The sequence below is a fragment of the Ambystoma mexicanum genome, chromosome 11 (genome assembly GCF_040938575.1).
Source record: "Ambystoma mexicanum isolate Mex_15411 chromosome 11, UKY_AmexF1_1, whole genome shotgun sequence".
Taxonomy (NCBI): Eukaryota; Metazoa; Chordata; class Amphibia; order Caudata; family Ambystomatidae; genus Ambystoma; species Ambystoma mexicanum.
Window position 1 is genome coordinate 3281262 of NC_090934.1, and position 17211 is coordinate 3298472.

The 17211-nt window shown below is 50.2% G+C and overlaps 1 protein-coding gene across 1 annotated transcript in view; it reads left to right on the top strand.

Annotated features, from left to right (window-relative positions):
* Nucleotides 1–17211, top strand: part of LOC138502974 (zinc finger protein 300-like) — a 669426-nt gene that overhangs the window by 319446 nt on the left and 332769 nt on the right. The gene's annotated exons all lie outside the window — the stretch shown is intronic.

The following is a 17211-nucleotide window of genomic DNA, read 5'->3' on the forward strand; positions in this document are numbered from 1 at the left end:
GTTGCTTAGTGCAAAGGTTGCTTTCTTGACTTCTCCCTAGGGATATAACTCACTGCTGTCCATCTTCTGCTCAGTTACAGGTTGCACAGTGCACAGCTTGCTTTCCTGAATTCTCCCCAGAGATATACCCCTATGGTGTCCATCTTCTGCTCAGTTACATGTTGCTTAGTGCACAGATTGCTTTCCTGACTTCTCCCCAGGGATACCCAATTGCTGTCCATCTTCTGCTCAGTTACAAAGGGCTTAATGCACAGCTTGCTTTCTTGACTTCTCCCCAGGAATACTCCCTCTGCTGCCCATCGTCTGTTCAGTTCCAGGTTGCTTAGTGCACAGCTTGCTTTCTTGACTTCTCCCCAGGAATACCCCTCTGCTACCCATCTTTTGCTCAGTTACAGGTTGCTTAGTGCAAAGCTTGCTTTCCTGACTTCTCCCCAGGGATACCCAATTGCTGTCCATCTTCTGCTCAGTTACAAGTGGCTTAATGCACAGCTTGCTTTCTTGACTTCTCCCCAGGAATACTCCTCTGCTGCCCATCGTATGTTCAGTTCCAGGTTGCTTAGTGTACAGCTTGATTTCGTGTCTTCTCCCCAGGGATACCCCTCTGATGTCCATCGTGTGCTCAGTTACATGGTGCTTAGTGCACAGCGTGCGTTCTTGTCTTCTCCCTAGGATTAACCCACTGGTGTCCATTGTGTGCTCAGTTATATGTTGCTTAGTGCACAGGTTGCTTTCCTGACTTCTCCTCAGGAATACCCCTCTGCTGCCCATATTATGCTCAGTTACAAGTTTCTTAGTGAACAGCTTTCTTTCGTGACTTCTCCCCAGGAATACCCCTCTGCTGTACATCTTCTGATCAGTTCCAAGTTGCTTAGTGCACAGCTTGCTTTGACTTCTCCCCAGGAATACCCCTCTGCTGTCCATCGTCTGCTCAGTTACAGGTTGCTTAGTGCAAAGCCTGCTTTCTTGACTTATCCCTAGGTTATACCTCCCTGCTGTCCATCTTCTGCTCAGTTAGAGGTTGCTTAGTGCACAGCTTGCTTTCTTGAATTCTCCCCAGGGATACCCCTCTGCTGCCCATATTATGCTCAGTTACAAGTTTCTTAGTGAACAGCTTTCTTTCGTGACTTCTCCCGAGGGATCCCCCTCTGGTGTCCATCTTCTGCCCAGTTACAAGTTGCTTAGTGCACAGCTTGCTTTCTTGACTTCTCCCCAGGGGTACCCCTCTGCTGCCCATCTTCTGCTCAGTTCCATGTTGCTTAGTGCACAGCTTGCTTTCTTGACTTCTCCCCAGGGATATACCCCCCGGCTGCCCATCTTCTGCTCAGTTCCATATTGCTTAGTGCACAGCTTGCTTTCCTGACTTCTCCCCAGGGATACCCAATTGCTGTCCATCTTCTGCTCAGTTACAAGTGGCTTAATGCACACCTTGCTTTCTTGACTTCTCCCCAGGGATACGCCCCTGCTGCCCATCTTCTGCTCAGTTACAGGTGGCTTAGTGCACAGCTTGCTTTCTTGACTTCTCCCATGGATTTCCCTTTTGTGTCCATCTTCTGCTCAGTTACAGGTTGCTTAGTGCATAGCTTGCTTTCATGACTTTTCCCCAGGGATACCCCTCTGCTGTCCATCTTCTGCTCAGTTACAGGTTGCTTAGTGCGGAGCTTGCTTTCTTGACTTCTCCCCAGGGATACCCCTCTGCTGTCCATCTTCTGCTCAGTTACAGGTTGCTTAGTGCACAGCTTGCTTTCTAGACTCCTCACCAGGGATACCCCTCTGGTGCCCATCTTCTGCCCAGTTACAAGTTGCTTAGTGCACAGCTTGCTTTCCTGACTTCTCCCCAGGGATACGCCCCTGCTGCCCATCTTCTGCTTATTTACAGGTGGCTTAGTGCACAGCTTGCTTTCTTGACTTCTCCCCAGGGATACCACTCTGCTGTTCATCTTCTGCTCAGTTACAGGTGGCTTAGTGCACAGCTTGCTTTCTTGACTTCTCCCTACGGATATACCTCCCTGCTGTCCATCTTCTGCTCAGTTACAGGTTGCTTAGGGCACAGCTTTCTTTCTTGAATTCTCCCCAGGGGTATACCCCTCTTGTGTCCATCTTTTGCTCAGTTACAGGTTGCTTAGTGCACAGCTTGCTTTCCTGACTTCTCCCCAGGGGTACCCATCTGCTGCCCATCTTCTGCTCAGTTCCATGCTGCTTGTGGCACAGCTTGCTTTCCTGACTTCTCCCCAGGGATACCCAATTGGTGTCCATCTTCTGCTCAGTTACAGGTGGCTTAATGCACAGCTTGCTTTCATGACTTCTCCCCAGGGATACCCAATTGCTGTCCATCTTCTGATCAGTTACAAGTGGCTTAATGCACAGCTTGCTTTCTTGACTTCTCCCTAGGGATACGCCCCTGTTGCCCATCTTTTGCTCAGTTACAGGTGGCTTAGTGCACAGCTTGCTTTCCTGACTTCTCCCCAGGAATACCCCTCTGGTTTCCATCTTCTGCCCAGTTACAGGTTGCTTAGTGCAAAGCTTGCTTTGCTGACTTCTCCACAGGGATATCCCTCTGGTGTCCATCTTCTGCTCAGTTACAGGTTGCTTAGTGTACATCTTGCTTTCTTGACCTCTCCCCAGGGATATGCCCCTGCTGCCCATCTTCTGCTCAGTTACAGGTGGCTTAGTGCACAGCTTGCTTTCTTGACTTCTCCCCAGTGATAACCCTCTGCTGCTCATCTTCTCAGTTACAGGTTGCTTAGTGCACAGCTTGCTTTCTTGACTTCTCCCCAGGGATATACCCCTTGGCTGCCCATCTTCTGCTCAGTTCCAGGTTGCTTAGTGCACAGCTTGCTTTCCTGACTTCTCCCCAGGAATACCCTCTGCTGTCCATCGTCTGCTCAGTTACAGGTTGCTTAGTGCAAAGCCTGCTTTCTTGACTTCTCCCTAGGATATACCTCCCTGCTGTCCATCTTCTGCTCAGTTAGAGGTTGCTTAGTGCACAGCTTGCTTTCTTGAATTCTCCCCAGGGATACCCCTCTGCTGTCCATCTTCTGCTCAGTTACAGGTTGCTTACTGCACAGCTTGCTTTCTTGACTTCTCCCCAGGGAAGTACCCCTGTCTACCTATATTCGGCTCAGTTACAGGTAGCTTAGTGCACAGCTTGCTTTCTTGACTTCTCTCTAGGGATGTAACCCCTGCTACCCATATTTGGCTCAGTTACAGGTTGCATAGTGCACAGCTTTCTTTCTTGACTTCTCCCCAGGGTTACCCCTCTGCTGCCCATCTTCTGCTCAGTTCCATGTTGCTTAGTGCACAGCTTCCTTTCTTGACTTATCCCCAGGGATACCCTTCTGCTGCCCATCGTCTGCTCAATTCCAGGTGGCTTAGTGCACAGCTTGCTTTCTTGACTTCTCCCCAGGGATATACCCCTCGGCTGCCCATCTTCTTCTGACCTCCAGGTTGCTTAGGGCACAGCTTGCTTTCTTGACTTCTCCGCAGGGATACCCCTCTGGTGTCCATCTTCTGCTCAGTTACAGGTTGCTTAGTGCACAGCTTGTTTTCTTGAATTCTCCCCAGGCATATACCCGTCTGCTGTACATCTTCTGCTCAGGTACAGGTTGCTTAGTGCACAGCTTGCTTTCCTGACTTCTCCCCAGGTATACCCCTCTGATGTCCATATTCTGCACAGTTACAGGTTGCTTAGTGCAAAGCTTGCTTTGCTGACTTCTCCACAGGGATATCCCTCTGGTGTCCATCTTCTGCTCAGTTACAGGTTGCTTAGTGTACAGCTTGCTTTCTTGGCTTCTCCCCAGGGATACGTCCCTGCTGCCCATCTTCTGCTCAGTTACAGGTGGCTTAGTGCACAGCTTGCTTTCTTGACTTCTCCCCAGGAATACCCTCTGCTGTCCACCGTCTGCTCAGTTACAGGTTGCTTAGTGCAAAGCCTGCTTTCTTGATTTATCCCTAGGATATACCTCCCTGCTGTCCATCTTCTGCTCAGTTACAGGTTGCTTAGTGCACAGCTTGCTTTCTTGAATTCTCCCGAGGGATACCCCTCTGCTGTCCATCTTCTGCTCAGTTCCATGTTGCTTAGAACACAGCTTCCTTTCTTGACGTATCCCCAGGGATACCCTTCTGCTGCCCATCGTCTGCTCAGTTACAGGTTGCTTAGAGCACAGCTTGCTTTCTTGACTTCTCCCCAGGGATATACCCCTCGGCTGCCCATCTTCTTCTGAGCTCCAGGTTGCTTAGGGCACAGCTTGCTTTCTTGACTTCTCCGCAGGGATACCCCTCTGCTGCCCATCTTCTGCTCAGTTCCATGTTGCTTAGAACACAGCTTCCTTTCTTGACTTATCCCCAGGGATACCCTTCTGCTGCCCATCGTCTGCTCAATTCCAGGTTGCTTAGTGCACAGCTTGCTTTCTTGACTTCTCCCCAGGGATATACCCTTCGGCTGTGAAACCTTCTTCTGAGCTCCAGGTTGCTTACTGCACAGCTTGCTTTCTTGACTTCTCCCCAGGGAAGTACCCCTGTCTAGCTATATTCGGCTCAGTTACAGGTAGCTTAGTGCACAGCTTGCTTTCTTGACTTCTCTCTAGGGTTACCCCTCTCCTGCCCATCTTCTGCTCAGTTCCATGTTGCTTAGTGCACAGCTTCCTTTCTTGACTTATCCCCAGGGATACCCTTCTGCTGCCCATCGTCTGCTCAATTCCAGGTGGCTTAGTGCACAGCTTGCTTTCTTGACTTCTCCCCAGGGATATACCCCTCGGCTGCCCATCTTCTTCTGAGCTCCAGGTTTCATAGGGCACAGCTTGCTTTCTTGACATCTCCGCAGGGATACCCCTCTGGTCTCCATCTTCTGCTCAGTTACAGGTTGCTTAGTGCACAGCTTGTTTTCTTGAATTCTCCCCAGGCATATACCCGTCTGAAGTACATCTTCTGCTCAGTTACAGGTTGCTTAGTGCACAGCTTGCTTTCCTGACTTCTCCCCAGGTATACCCCTCTGATGTCCATATTCTGCACAGTTACAGATTGCTTAGTGCAAAGCTTGCTTTGCTGACTTCTCCACAGGGATATCCCTCTGGTGTCCATCTTCTGCTCAGTTACAGGTTGCTTAGTGTACAGCTTGCTTTCTTGACTTCTCTCCAGGGATATACTCCTTGGCTGCCCATCTTCTGCTCAGTTCCAGGTTGCTTAGTGCACAGCTTGCTTTCTTGACTTCTCCCCAGGGATATACCCCTTGGCTGCCCATCTTCTGCTCAGTTCCAGGTTGCTTAGTGCCCAGCTTGTTTTCTTGAATTCTCCCCAGGCATATACCCGTCTGCTGTACATCTTCTGCTCAGTTACAGGTTGCTTAGTGCACAGCTTGCTTTCCTGACTTCTCCCCGGGTATACCCCTCTGATGTCCATATTCTGCACAGTTACAGGTTGCTTAGTGCACAGCTTGCTTTCCTGACTTCTCCCCAGGTATACCCCTCTGATGTCCATCTTCTGCTCAGTTACAGGTTGCTTAGTGCACAGCTTTCTTTCTTGACTTCTCCCCAGGGTTACCCCTCTCCTGCCCATCTTCTGCTCAGTTCCATGTTGCTTAGTGCACAGCTTCCTTTCTTGACCTATCCCCAGGGATTCCCTTCTGCTGCCCATCGTCTGCTCAATTCCAGGTGGCTTAGTGCACAGCTTGCTTTCTTGACTTCTCCCCAGGGATATACCCCTCGGCTGCCCATCTTCTTCTGAGCTCCAGGTTTCATAGGGCACAGCTTGCTTTCTTGACTTCTCCACAGGGATACCCCTCTGGTGTCCATCTTCTGCTCAGTTACAGGTTGCTTAGTGCACAGCTTGTTTTCTTGAATTCTCCCCAGGCATATACCCGTCTGAAGTACATCTTCTGCTCAGTTACAGATTGCTTAGTGCAAAGCTTGCTTTCTTGACTTCTCCCCAGGGATATACCCCTTGGCTGCCCATCTTCTGCTCAGTTCCAGGTTGCTTAGTGCACAGCTTGCTTTCTTGACTTCTCCCCAGGGATATACCCCTTGGCTGCCCATCTTCTGCTCAGTTCCAGGTTGCTTAGTGCACAGCTTGTTTTCTTGAATTCTCCCCAGGCATATACCCGTCTACTGTACATCTTCTGCTCAGTTACAGGTTGCTTAGTGCACAGCTTGCTTTCCTGACTTCTCCCCAGGTATACCCCTCTGATGTCCATATTCTGCACAGTTACAAGTTGCTTAGTGCACAGCTTGCTTTCCTGACTTCTCCCCAGGTATACCCCTCTGATGTCCATATTCTGCACAGTTACAGATTGCTTAGTGCAAAGCTTGCTTTGCTGACTTCTCCACAGGGATATCCCTCTGGTGTCCATCTTCTGCTCAGATACAGGTTGTTTAGTGTACAGCTTGCTTTCTTGACTTCGCCCCAGGGATATACCCCTTGGCTGCCCATCTTCTGCTCAGTTCCAGGTTCCTTAGTGCACAGCTTGCTTTCTTGACTTCTCCCCAGGGATATACCCCTTGGCTGCCCATCTTCTGCTCAGTTCCAGGTTGCTTAGTGCACAGCTTGTTTTCTTGAATTCTCCCCAGGCATATACCCGTCTGCTGTACATCTTCTGCTCAGTTACAGGTTGCTTAGTGCACAGCTTGCTTTCCTGACTTCTCCCCAGGTATACCCCTCTGATGTCCATATTCTGCACAGTTACAGGTTGCTTAGAACACAGCTTCCTTTCCTGACTTATCCCCAGGGATACCCTTCTGCTGCCCATCGTCTGCTCAATTCCAGGTTGCTTAGTGCACAGCTTGCTTTCTTGACTTCTCCCCAGGGATATACCCCTCGGCTGTGAAACCTTCTTCTGAGCTTCAGGTTGCTTAGGGCACAGCTTGCTTTCTTGACTTCTCCGCAGGGATACCCCTCTGGTGTCCATCTTCTGCTCAGTTACAGGTTGCTTAGTGCACAGCTTGCTTTCTTGAATTCTCGCCAGGGATACCCCTCTGATGTCCATCTTCTCCACAGTTACAGGGTGCTTAGGGACAGCTTGCTTTGAATTCTCCCCAGGAATATACCCATCTGCTTCCCATCTTCTGCCAGTTACAGGTTGCTTAGTGCACCGCTTGCTTTCTTGACTTCTCCCCAGGGATACCCCTCTGGTGTCCATCTTCTGCCCAGTTACATGTTTCTTAGTGCACAGCTTGCTTTCTTGACTTCTCCCCAGGGATACCCCTCTGCTGTCCATCTTCTGGCCAGTTACATGTTGCTTAGTGCACAGCTTGCTTTCATGAATTCTCCCAAGGGAAATACCTCCCTGCTGTCCATCTTCTGCTTAGTTACAGGTTGCTTAGTGCACAGCTTGCTTTCCTGACTTCTCCCCAGGGATACCCCTCTGGTGTCCATCTTCTGCACAGTTACAGATTGCTTAGTGCACAGCTTGCTTTCTTGACTTCTCCCCAGGGATACCCCTCTGCTGTCCATCTTCTGCCCAGTTACATGTTGCTTAGTGCACAGCTTGCTTTCTTGACTTCTCCCCAGGAATACCCCTCTGGAGTCCATCTTCTGCTCAGTTGCAGGTTTCTTAGTGCACAGCTTGCTTTCCTGACTTCTCCCCAGGAATACCTCTCGGCTGCCCATCTTCTGCTCAGTTCCAGGTTGCTTAGTGCACAGCTTGCTTTCCTGACTTCCCCCCAGGAATACCCCTCTGGTGTCCATCTTCTGCTCAGTTGCAGGTTGCTTAGTGCACAGCTTGCTTTCCTGACTTCTCCCCAGGGATACCCAATTGCTGTCCATCTTCTGCTCAGTTACAAGTGGCTTAATACACAGCTTGCTTTCTTGACTTCTCAGGAATACCCCTCAGCTGTCCATCTTCTGCTCAGTTACAGGTTGCTTAGTGCACAGCTTGCTTTCTTGAATTCTCTCCAGGGATACCCCTCTGCTGTCCATCTTCTGCTCAGTTACAGGTTTCTTAGTGCACAGCTTGCTTTCCTGACTTCTCCCCAGAGATACCCCTCTGGTATCCATCTTCTGCTCACTTACAGGTTGCTTAGTGCACAGCTTGCTTTCCTGACTTCTCCCCAGGGATACCCCACTGGTGTCCATCTTCTACTCAGTTACAGGTTGCACAGTGCAGAGCTTGCTTTCCTGACTTCTCCCCAGGGATACCCAATTGCTGTCCATCTTCTGCTCAGTTACAAGTGGCTTAATGCACAGCTTGCTTTCTTGACTTCTCCCAGGGGATACACCCCTGTTGCCCATCTACTGCTCAGTTACAGGTTGCTTAGTGCAGAGCATGCTTTGACTTCTCCCCAGAGATACACCTCTGGTGTCCATCTTCTGCCCAGTTACTGGTTGCTTAGTGCACAGCTTGCTTTCTTGACTTCTCCCCAGGGGTACCCCTCTGCTGCCCATCTTCTGCTCAGTTCCATGTTGCTTAGTGCACAGCTTGCTTTCCTGACTTCTCCCCACGTGTACCCCTCTGCTGTCCAACTTCTGCCCAGTTACAGGTTGCTTAGTGCACAGCTTGCTTTCCTGACTTCTCCCCAGGGATACCCAATTGCTGCCCATCTTCTGCTCAGTTACAGGTGGCTTAGTGCACAGCTTGCTTTCTTGACTTCTCCCCATGGATATCCCTCTTGTGTCCATCTTCTGCTCAGTTACAAGTGGCTTAATGCACAGCTTGCTTCCTTGACTTCTCCTCAGGAATACCCCTCTGCTGTCCATCTTCTGCTCAGTTACAGGTTGCTTAGTGCAAAGCTTGCTTTCTTGAATTCTCCCCAGGGATACCCCTCTGCTGTCCATCTTCTGCTCAGTTACAGGTTGCTTAGTGCACAGCTTGCTTTCCTGACTTCTCCCCAGGGATACCCCCCTGGTGTCCATCTTCTGCTCACTTACAGGTTGCTTAGTGCACAGCTTGCTTTCTTGACTTCTCCCCAGGGATACGCCCCTGTTCCCCATCTTCTGCTCAGTTAAAGTTGCTTAGTGCAGAGCTTGCTTTGACTTCTCCCCAGGGATACCCCTCTGGTGTCCATCTTCTGCCCAGTTACAGGTTGCTTAGTGCACAGCTTGCTTTCTTGACTTCTCCCCAGGGGTACCCCTCTGCTGCCCATCTTCTGCTCAGTTCCATGTTGCTTAGTGCACAGCTTGCTTTCCTGACTTCTCCCCAGGTGTACCCCTCTGGTGTCCATCTTCTGCTCAGTTACTGGTTGCTTAGCGCATAGCTTGCTTTCATGACTTTTCCCCAGGGATACCCAATTGCTGTCCATCTTCTGCTCAGTTACAAGTGGCTTAATGCACAGCTTGCTTTCTTGACTTCTCCCCTGGAATACCCCTCTGCTGTCCATCTTCTGCTCAGTTACAGGTTGCTTAGTGCACAGCTTGCTTTCTTGACTTCTCCCCAGGAATATCCTCTGCTGTCGATCGTCTGCTCAGTTACAGGTTGCTTAGTGCAAAGCCTGCTTTCTTGACTTCTCCCTACGGATATACCTCCCTGCTGTCCATCTTCTGCTCAGTTACAGGTTGCTTAGGGCACAGCTTGATTTCCTGATTTCTCCCCAGGGGTACCCCTCTGCTGCCCATCTTCTGCTCGGTTCCATGCTGCTTAGTGCACAGCTTGCTTTCCTGACTTCTCCCCAGGGATACCCAATTACTGTCCATCTTCTGCTCAGTTACAAGTGACTTAATGCACAGCTTGATTTCTTTACTTCTCCCCAGGGAAACGCCCCTGCTGCCCATCTTCTGCTCAGTTACAGGTGGCTTAGTGCACAGCTTGCTTTCTTGACTTCTCCCCAAGGATATCCCTCTGGTGTCCATCTTCTGCTCAGTTACAGGTTGCTTGGTGCACAGCTTGCTTTCCTGACTTCTCCCCAGGGATAACCAATTGCTGTCCATATTCTGCTCAGTTACAAGTGGCTTAATGCACAGCTTGATTTATTTACTTCTCCCCAGGGAAACGCCCCTGCTGCCCATCTTTTGCTCAGTTACAGGTGGCTTAGTGCACAGCTTGCTTTCCTGACTTCTCCCCAGGAATACCCCTCTGGTGTCCATCTTCTGCCCAGTTACAGGTTGCTTAGTGCAAAGCTTGCATTGCTGACTTCTCCACAGGGATAACCCTCTGGTGTCCATCTTCTGCTCAGTTACAGGTTGCTTATTGTACAGCTTGCTTTCTTGACTTCTCCCCAGGGATACGCCCCTGCTGACCATCTTCTGCTCAGTTACAGGTGGCTTAATGCAAAGCTTGCTTTCCTGACTTCTCCCCAGGAATATCCTCTGCTGTCCATCGTCTGCTCAGTTACAGGTTGCTTAGTGCAAAGCCTGCTTTCTTGACTTCTCCGTAGGATATACCTCCCTGCTGTCCATCTTCTGCTCAGTTACAGGTTGCTTAGAGCACAGCTTGCTTTCTTGACTACTCCCCAGGGAAGTACCCCCGCCTACCTATATTCAGCACAGTTACAGTTAGCTTAGTGCACAGCTTGCTTTCTTGACTTCTCCCCAGGGTTACCCCTCTGCTGCCCATCTTCTGCTCAGTTCCATGTTACTTAGTGCACAGCTTGCTTTCCTGACTTCTCCCCAGGGGTACCCCTCTGTTGTCCAACTTCTGCCCAGTTACAGGTTGCTTAGTGCACAGCTTGCTTTCCTGACTTCTCCCCAGGGATACCCAATTGCTGTCCATCTTCTGCTCAGTTACAAGTGGCTTAATGCACAGCTTGCTTTCTTGACTTCTCCCCAGGGATACGCCCCTGCTGCCCATCTTCTGCTCAGTTACAGGTGGCTTAGTGCACAGCTTGCTTTCTTGAATTCTCCCCAGGGATATCCCTCTTGTGTCCATCTTCTGCTCAGTTCCATGTTCCTTAGTGCACAGCTTGCTTTCCTGACTTCTCCCCAGGGGTACCCCTCTGTTGTCCAACTTCTGCCCAGTTACAGGTTGCTTAGTGCACAGCTTGCTTTCCTGACTTCTCCCCAGGGATACCCAATTGCTGTCCATCTTCTGCTCAGTTACAAGTGGCTTAATGCACAGCTTGCTTTCTTGACTTCTCCCCAGGGATATGCCCCTGCTGCCCATCTTCTGCTCAGTTACAGGTGGCTTAGTGCACAGCTTGCTTTCTTGAATTCTCCCCAGGGATATCCCTCTTGTGTCCATCTTCTGCTCAGTTACAGTTTGCACAATGCACAGCTTGCTTTCCTGACTTCTCCCCAGGGATACCCAATTGCTGTCCATCTTCTGCTCAGTTACAAGTGGCTTAATGCACAGCTTGCTTTCTTGACTTCTCCCCAGGGATACCCCTCTGCTGTCCATCTTCTGCTCAGTTACAGGTTGCTTAGTGCATGGCTTGCTTTCCTGACTTCTCCCCAGGGATACCCCACTGGTGATCATCTTCTACTCAGTTACAGGTTGCACAGTGCACAGCTTGCTTTCCTGACTTCTCCCCAGGGATACCAAATTGCTGTCCATCTTCTGCTCAGTTACAAGTGGCTTAATGCACAGCTTGCATTCTTGAGTTCTCTCCAGGGATACGCCCCTGTTGCCCATCTTCTGCTCAGTTACAGGTGGCGTAGTGCACAGCTTGTATTCTATACCCCTCTGGTGTCCATCTCCTGCCCAGTTACAAGTTGCTTAGTGCACAGCTTGCTTTCTTGACTTCTCCCCAGGGATACCCAATTGCTGTCCATCTTCTGCACAGTTACAAGTGGCTTAATGCACAGATTTCTTTCTTGACTTCTCCCCAGGGATACTCCCCTGCTGCCCATCTTCTGCTCAATTACAGGTGGCTTAGTGCACAGCTTGCTTTCTTGACTTCTCCCCAGGAATACCCTCTGCTGTCCATCGTCTGCTCAGTTGCAGGTTGCTTAGTGCACAGCTTGCTTTCTTGACCTCTCTCCAAGGATATACCCCTCGGCTGCCCATCTTCTGCTCGGCTGCAGGTTGCTTAGTGCACAGCTTGCTTTCTTGACTTCTCCCCAGGTATACCCGTCTGGTGTCAATCTTCTGCTCAGTTACAGGTTGCTTAGTGCACAGCTTGCTTTCTTGACTTCTCCCCAGGAATACCCCTCTGCTGTCCATCGTCTGCTCAGTTACAGGTTGCTTAGTGCAAAGCCTGCTTTCTTGAATTCTCCCCAGGGATATACCCCTCTGGTGTCCATCTTCTGCTCAGTTACAGGTTGCTTAGTGCATAGCTTGCTTTCTTGACTTCTCCCCAGGGAAGTTCCCCCTGCTACCCATATTCGGATCAGTTACAGGTAGTTTAGTGCACAGCTTGCTTTCTTGACTTCTCCCCAGGGATGTAACCCCTGCTACCCATATTCGGCTCAGTTACAGGTTGCTTAGTGCACAGCTTGCTTTCCTGACTTCTCCCCAGGGTTACCCCTCTGCTGTCCATCTTCTGCTCAGTTACAGGTTGCTTAGTGCACAGCTTGCTTTCCTGACTTCTCCCCAGGGGTACCCCTCTGCTGTCCATCTTCTGCCCAGTTACAGGTTTCTTGCTTGCTTTCCTGACTTCTCCCCAGGGATACCCAATTGCTGTCCATCTTCTGCTCAGTTACAAGTGGCTTAATGCACAGCTTGCTTTCTTGACTTCTCCCCACGGATACGCCCCTGCTGCCCATCTTCTGCTCAGTTACAGGTGGCTTAGTGCACAACTTGCTTTCTTGACCTGTCCCCAGGGATATTCCTCTGGTGTCCATCTTCTGCTCACTTACAGGTTGCTTAATGCACAGCTTGCTTTCCTGACTTCTCCCCAGGGATACCCCTCTGCTTTACATCTTCTACTCAGTTACAGGTTGCTTAGTGCGCAGCTTGCTTTCATGACTTCTCCCCAGGGATACCCAATTGCTGTCCATCTTCTGATCAGTTACAAGTGGCTTAATGCACAGCTTGCTTTCTTGACTTCTCCCCCGTAATACCCCTACGCTGTTCATCTTCTGCTCCGTTACAGGTTGCTTAGTGCACAGCTTGCTTTCCTGAATTCTCCCCAGGGATACCCCTCTGGTGTCCATCTTCTGCTCACTTACAGGTTGCTGAGTGCACAGCTTGCTTTCCTGACTTCTCCCCAGGGATACCCCTCTGGTGTCCATCTTCTGCTCAGTTACAAGTGGGTTAATGCACAGCTTGCTTTCTTGACTTCTCCCCAGGGATACGCCCCTGTTGCCCATCTTCTGCTCAGTTACAGTTTGCACAGTGCACAGCTTGCTTTCCTGACTTCTCCCCAGGGATACCCAATTGCTGTCCATTTTCTGCTCAGTTACAAGTGGCTTAATGCACAGCTTGCTTTCTTGACTTCTCCACAGGGATACTCCCTCTGGTGTCCATCTTCTGCCCAGTTACAAGTTGCTTAGTGCACAGCTTGCTTTCCTGACTTCTCTCCAGGGATACCCAATTGCTGTCCATCTTCTGCTCAGTTACAAGTGGCTTAATGCACAGCTTGCTTTTTTGACTTCTCCCCAGGGATACGCCCCTGCTGTCCATCTTCTGCTCAGTTACAAGTGGCTTAATGCACAGATTGCTTTCTTGACTTCTCCCCAGGGATACGCCCCTGCTGCCCATCTTCTGCTCAATTACAGGTGGCTTAGTGCACAGCTTGCTTTCTTGACTTCTCCCCAGGAATACCCTCTGCTGTCCATCGTCTGCTCAGTTACAGGTTGCTTAGTGCAAAGCCTGTTTTCTTGAATTCTCCCCAGGGATATACCCCTCTGGTGTCCATCTTCTGCTCAGTTACAGGTTGCTTAGTGCACAGCTTGCTTTCTTGACATCTCCCCAGGGATGTAAGCCCTGCTACCCATATTCGGCTCAGTTACAGGTTGCTTAGTGCACAGCTTGCTTTCCTGACTTCTCCCCAGGGTTACCCCTTTGCTGTCCATCTTCTGCTCAGTTACAGGTTACTTAGTGCACAGCTTGCTTTCTTGACTTCTCCCCAGGAATACCCCTCTGCTGTCCATCTTCTGCTCAGTTACAGGTTACTTAGTGCACAGCTTCCTTTCCTGACTTCTCCCCAGGAATACCCCTCTGCTGTCCATCTTCTGCTCAGTTACAGGTTGCTGAGTGCACAGCTTGCTTTCCTGACTTCTCCCCAGGGTTACCCCTTTGCTGTCCATCTTCTGCTCAGTTACAGGTTGCTTAGGGCACAGCTTGCTTTCCTGATTTCTCCCCAGGGGTACTCCTCTGCTGCCCATCTTCTGCTCGGTTCCATGCTGCTTAGTGCACAGCTTGCTTTCCTGACTTCTCCCCAGGGATACCCAATTACTGTCCATCTTCTGCTCAGTTACAAGTGACTTAATGCACAGCTTGATTTCTTTACTTCTCCCCAGGGAAACGCCCCTGCTGCCCATCTTCTGCTCAGTTACAGGTGGCTTAGTGCACAGCTTGCTTTCTTGACTTCTCCCCAAGGATATCCCTCTGCTGTCCATCGTCTGCTCAGTTACAGGTTGCTTAGTGCACAGCTTGCTTTCCTGACTTCTCCCCAGGAATACCCCTCTGGTGTCCATCTTCTGCCCAGTTACAGGTTGCTTAGTGCAAAGCTTGCTTTGCTGACTTCTCCACAGGGATAACCCTCTGGTGTCCATCTTCTGCTCAGTTACAGGTTGCTTAGTGTACAGCTTGCTTTCTTGACTTCTCCCCAGGAATACCCCTCTGCTGTCCATCTTCTGCTCAGTTACAGGTTACTTAGTGCACAGCTTCCTTTCCTGACTTCTCCCCAGGAATACCCCTCTGCTGTCCATCTTCTGCTCAGTTACAGGTTGCTGAGTGCACAGCTTGCTTTCCTGACTTCTCCCCAGGAATATCCTCTGCTGTCCATCGTCTGCTCAGTTACAGGTTGCTTAGTGCAAAGCCTGCTTTCTTGACTTCTCCGTAGGATATACCTCCCTGCTGTCCATCTTCTGCTCAGTTACAGGTTGCTTAGAGCACAGCTTGCTTTCTTGACTTCTCCCCAGGGAAGTACCCCCGCCTACCTATATTCAGCACAGTTACAGTTAGCTTAGTGCACAGCTTGCTTTCTTGACTTCTCCCCAGGGTTACCCCTCTGCTGCCCATCTTCTGCTCAGTTCCATGTTGCTTAGTGCACAGCTTGCTTTCCTGACTTCTCCCCAGGGGTACCCCTCTGTTGTCCAACTTCTGCCCAGTTACAGGTTGCTTAGTGCACAGCTTGCTTTCCTGACTTCTCCCCAGGGATACCCAATTGCTGTCCATCTTCTGCTCAGTTACAAGTGGCTTAATGCACAGCTTGCTTTCTTGACTTCTCCCCAGGGATACGCCCCTGCTGCCCATCTTCTGCTCAGTTACAGGTGGCTTAGTGCACAGCTTGCTTTCTTGAATTCTCCCCAGGGATATCCCTCTTGTGTCCATCTTCTGCTCAGTTCCATGTTCCTTAGTGCACAGCTTGCTTTCCTGACTTCTCCCCAGGGGTACCCCTCTGTTGTCCAACTTCTGCCCAGTTACAGGTTGCTTAGTGCACAGCTTGCTTTCCTGACTTCTCCCCAGGGATACCCAATTGCTGTCCATCTTCTGCTCAGTTACAAGTGGCTTAATGCACAGCTTGCTTTCTTGACTTCTCCCCAGGGATACGCCCCTGCTGCCCATCTTCTGCTCAGTTACAGGTGGCTTAGTGCACAGCTTGCTTTCTTGAATTCTCCCCAGGGATATCCCTCTTGTGTCCCTCTTCTGCTCAGTTACAGTTTGCACAATGCACAGCTTGCTTTCCTGACTTCTCCCCAGGGATACCCAATTGCTGTCCATCTTCTGCTCAGTTACAAGTGGCTTAATGCACAGCTTGCTTTCTTGACTTCTCCCCAGGAATACTCCCTCTGCTGTCCATCTTCTCCTCAGTTACAGGTTACTTAGTGCACAGCTTGCTTTCTTGACTTCTCCCCAGGGATACCCCTCTGCTGTCCATCTTCTGCTCAGTTACAGGTTGCTTAGTGCATGGCTTGCTTTCCTGACTTCTCCCCAGGGATACCCCACTGGTGATCATCTTCTACTCAGTTACAGGTTGCACAGTGCACAGCTTGCTTTCCTGACTTCTCCCCAGGGATACCAAATTGCTGTCCATCTTCTGCTCAGTTACAAGTGGCTTAATGCACAGCTTGCTTTCTTGAGTTCTCTCCAGGGATAGGCCCCTGTTGCCCATCTTCTGCTCAGTTACAGGTGGCGTAGTGCACAGCTTGTATTCTATACCCCTCTGGTGTCCATCTTCTGCCCAGTTACAAGTTGCTTAGTGCACAGCTTGCTTTCTTGACTTCTCCCCAGGGATACCCAATTGCTGTCCATCTTCTGCTCAGTTACAAGTGGCTTAATGCACAGATTGCTTTCTTGACTTCTCCCCAGGGATACTCCCCTGCTGCCCATCTTCTACTCAATTACAGGTGGCTTAGTGCACAGCTTGCTTTCTTGACTTCTCCCCAGGAATACCCTCTGCTGTCCATCGTCTGCTCAGTTACAGGTTGCTTAGTGCAAAGCCTGCTTTCTTGAATTCTCCCCAGGGATACCCCTCTGGTGTCCATCTTCTGCTCAGTTACAGGTTGCTTAGTGCACAGCTTGCTTTCTTGACCTCTCTCCAAGGATATACCCCTCGGCTGCCCATCTTCTGCTCGGCTGCAGGTTGCTTAGTGCACAGCTTGCTTTCTTGACTTCTCCCCAGGTATACCCGTCTGGTGTCAATCTTCTGCTCGGTTACAGGTTGCTTAGTGCACAGCTTGCTTTCTTGACTTCTCCCCAGGAATACCCCTCTGCTGTCAATCGTCTGCTCAGTTACAGGTTCCTTAGTGCAAAGCCTGCTTTCTTGAATTCTCCCCAGGGATATACCCCTCTGGTGTCCATCTTCTGCTCAGTTACAGGTTGCTTAGTGCATAGCTTGCTTTCTTGACTTCTCCCCAGGGAAGTTCCCCCTGCTACCCATATTCAGCTCAGTTACAGGTAGTTTAGTGCACAGCTTGCTTTCTTGACTTCTCCCCAGGGATGTAACCCCTGCTACCCATATTCGGCTCAGTTACAGGTTGCTTAGTGCATAGCTTGTTTTTTGACTTCTCCCCAGGGATGTAACCCCTGCTACCCATATTCGGCTCAGTTACAGGTTGCTTAGTGCACAGCTTGCTTTCCTGACTTCTCCCCAGGGTTACCCCTCTGCTGTCCATCTTCTGCTCAGTTACAGGTTGCTTAGTGCACAGCTTGCTTTCCTGACTTCTCCCCAGGGGTACCCCTCTGCTGTCCATCTTCTGCCCAGTTACAGGTTTCTTGCTTGCTTTCCTGACTTCTCACCAGGGATA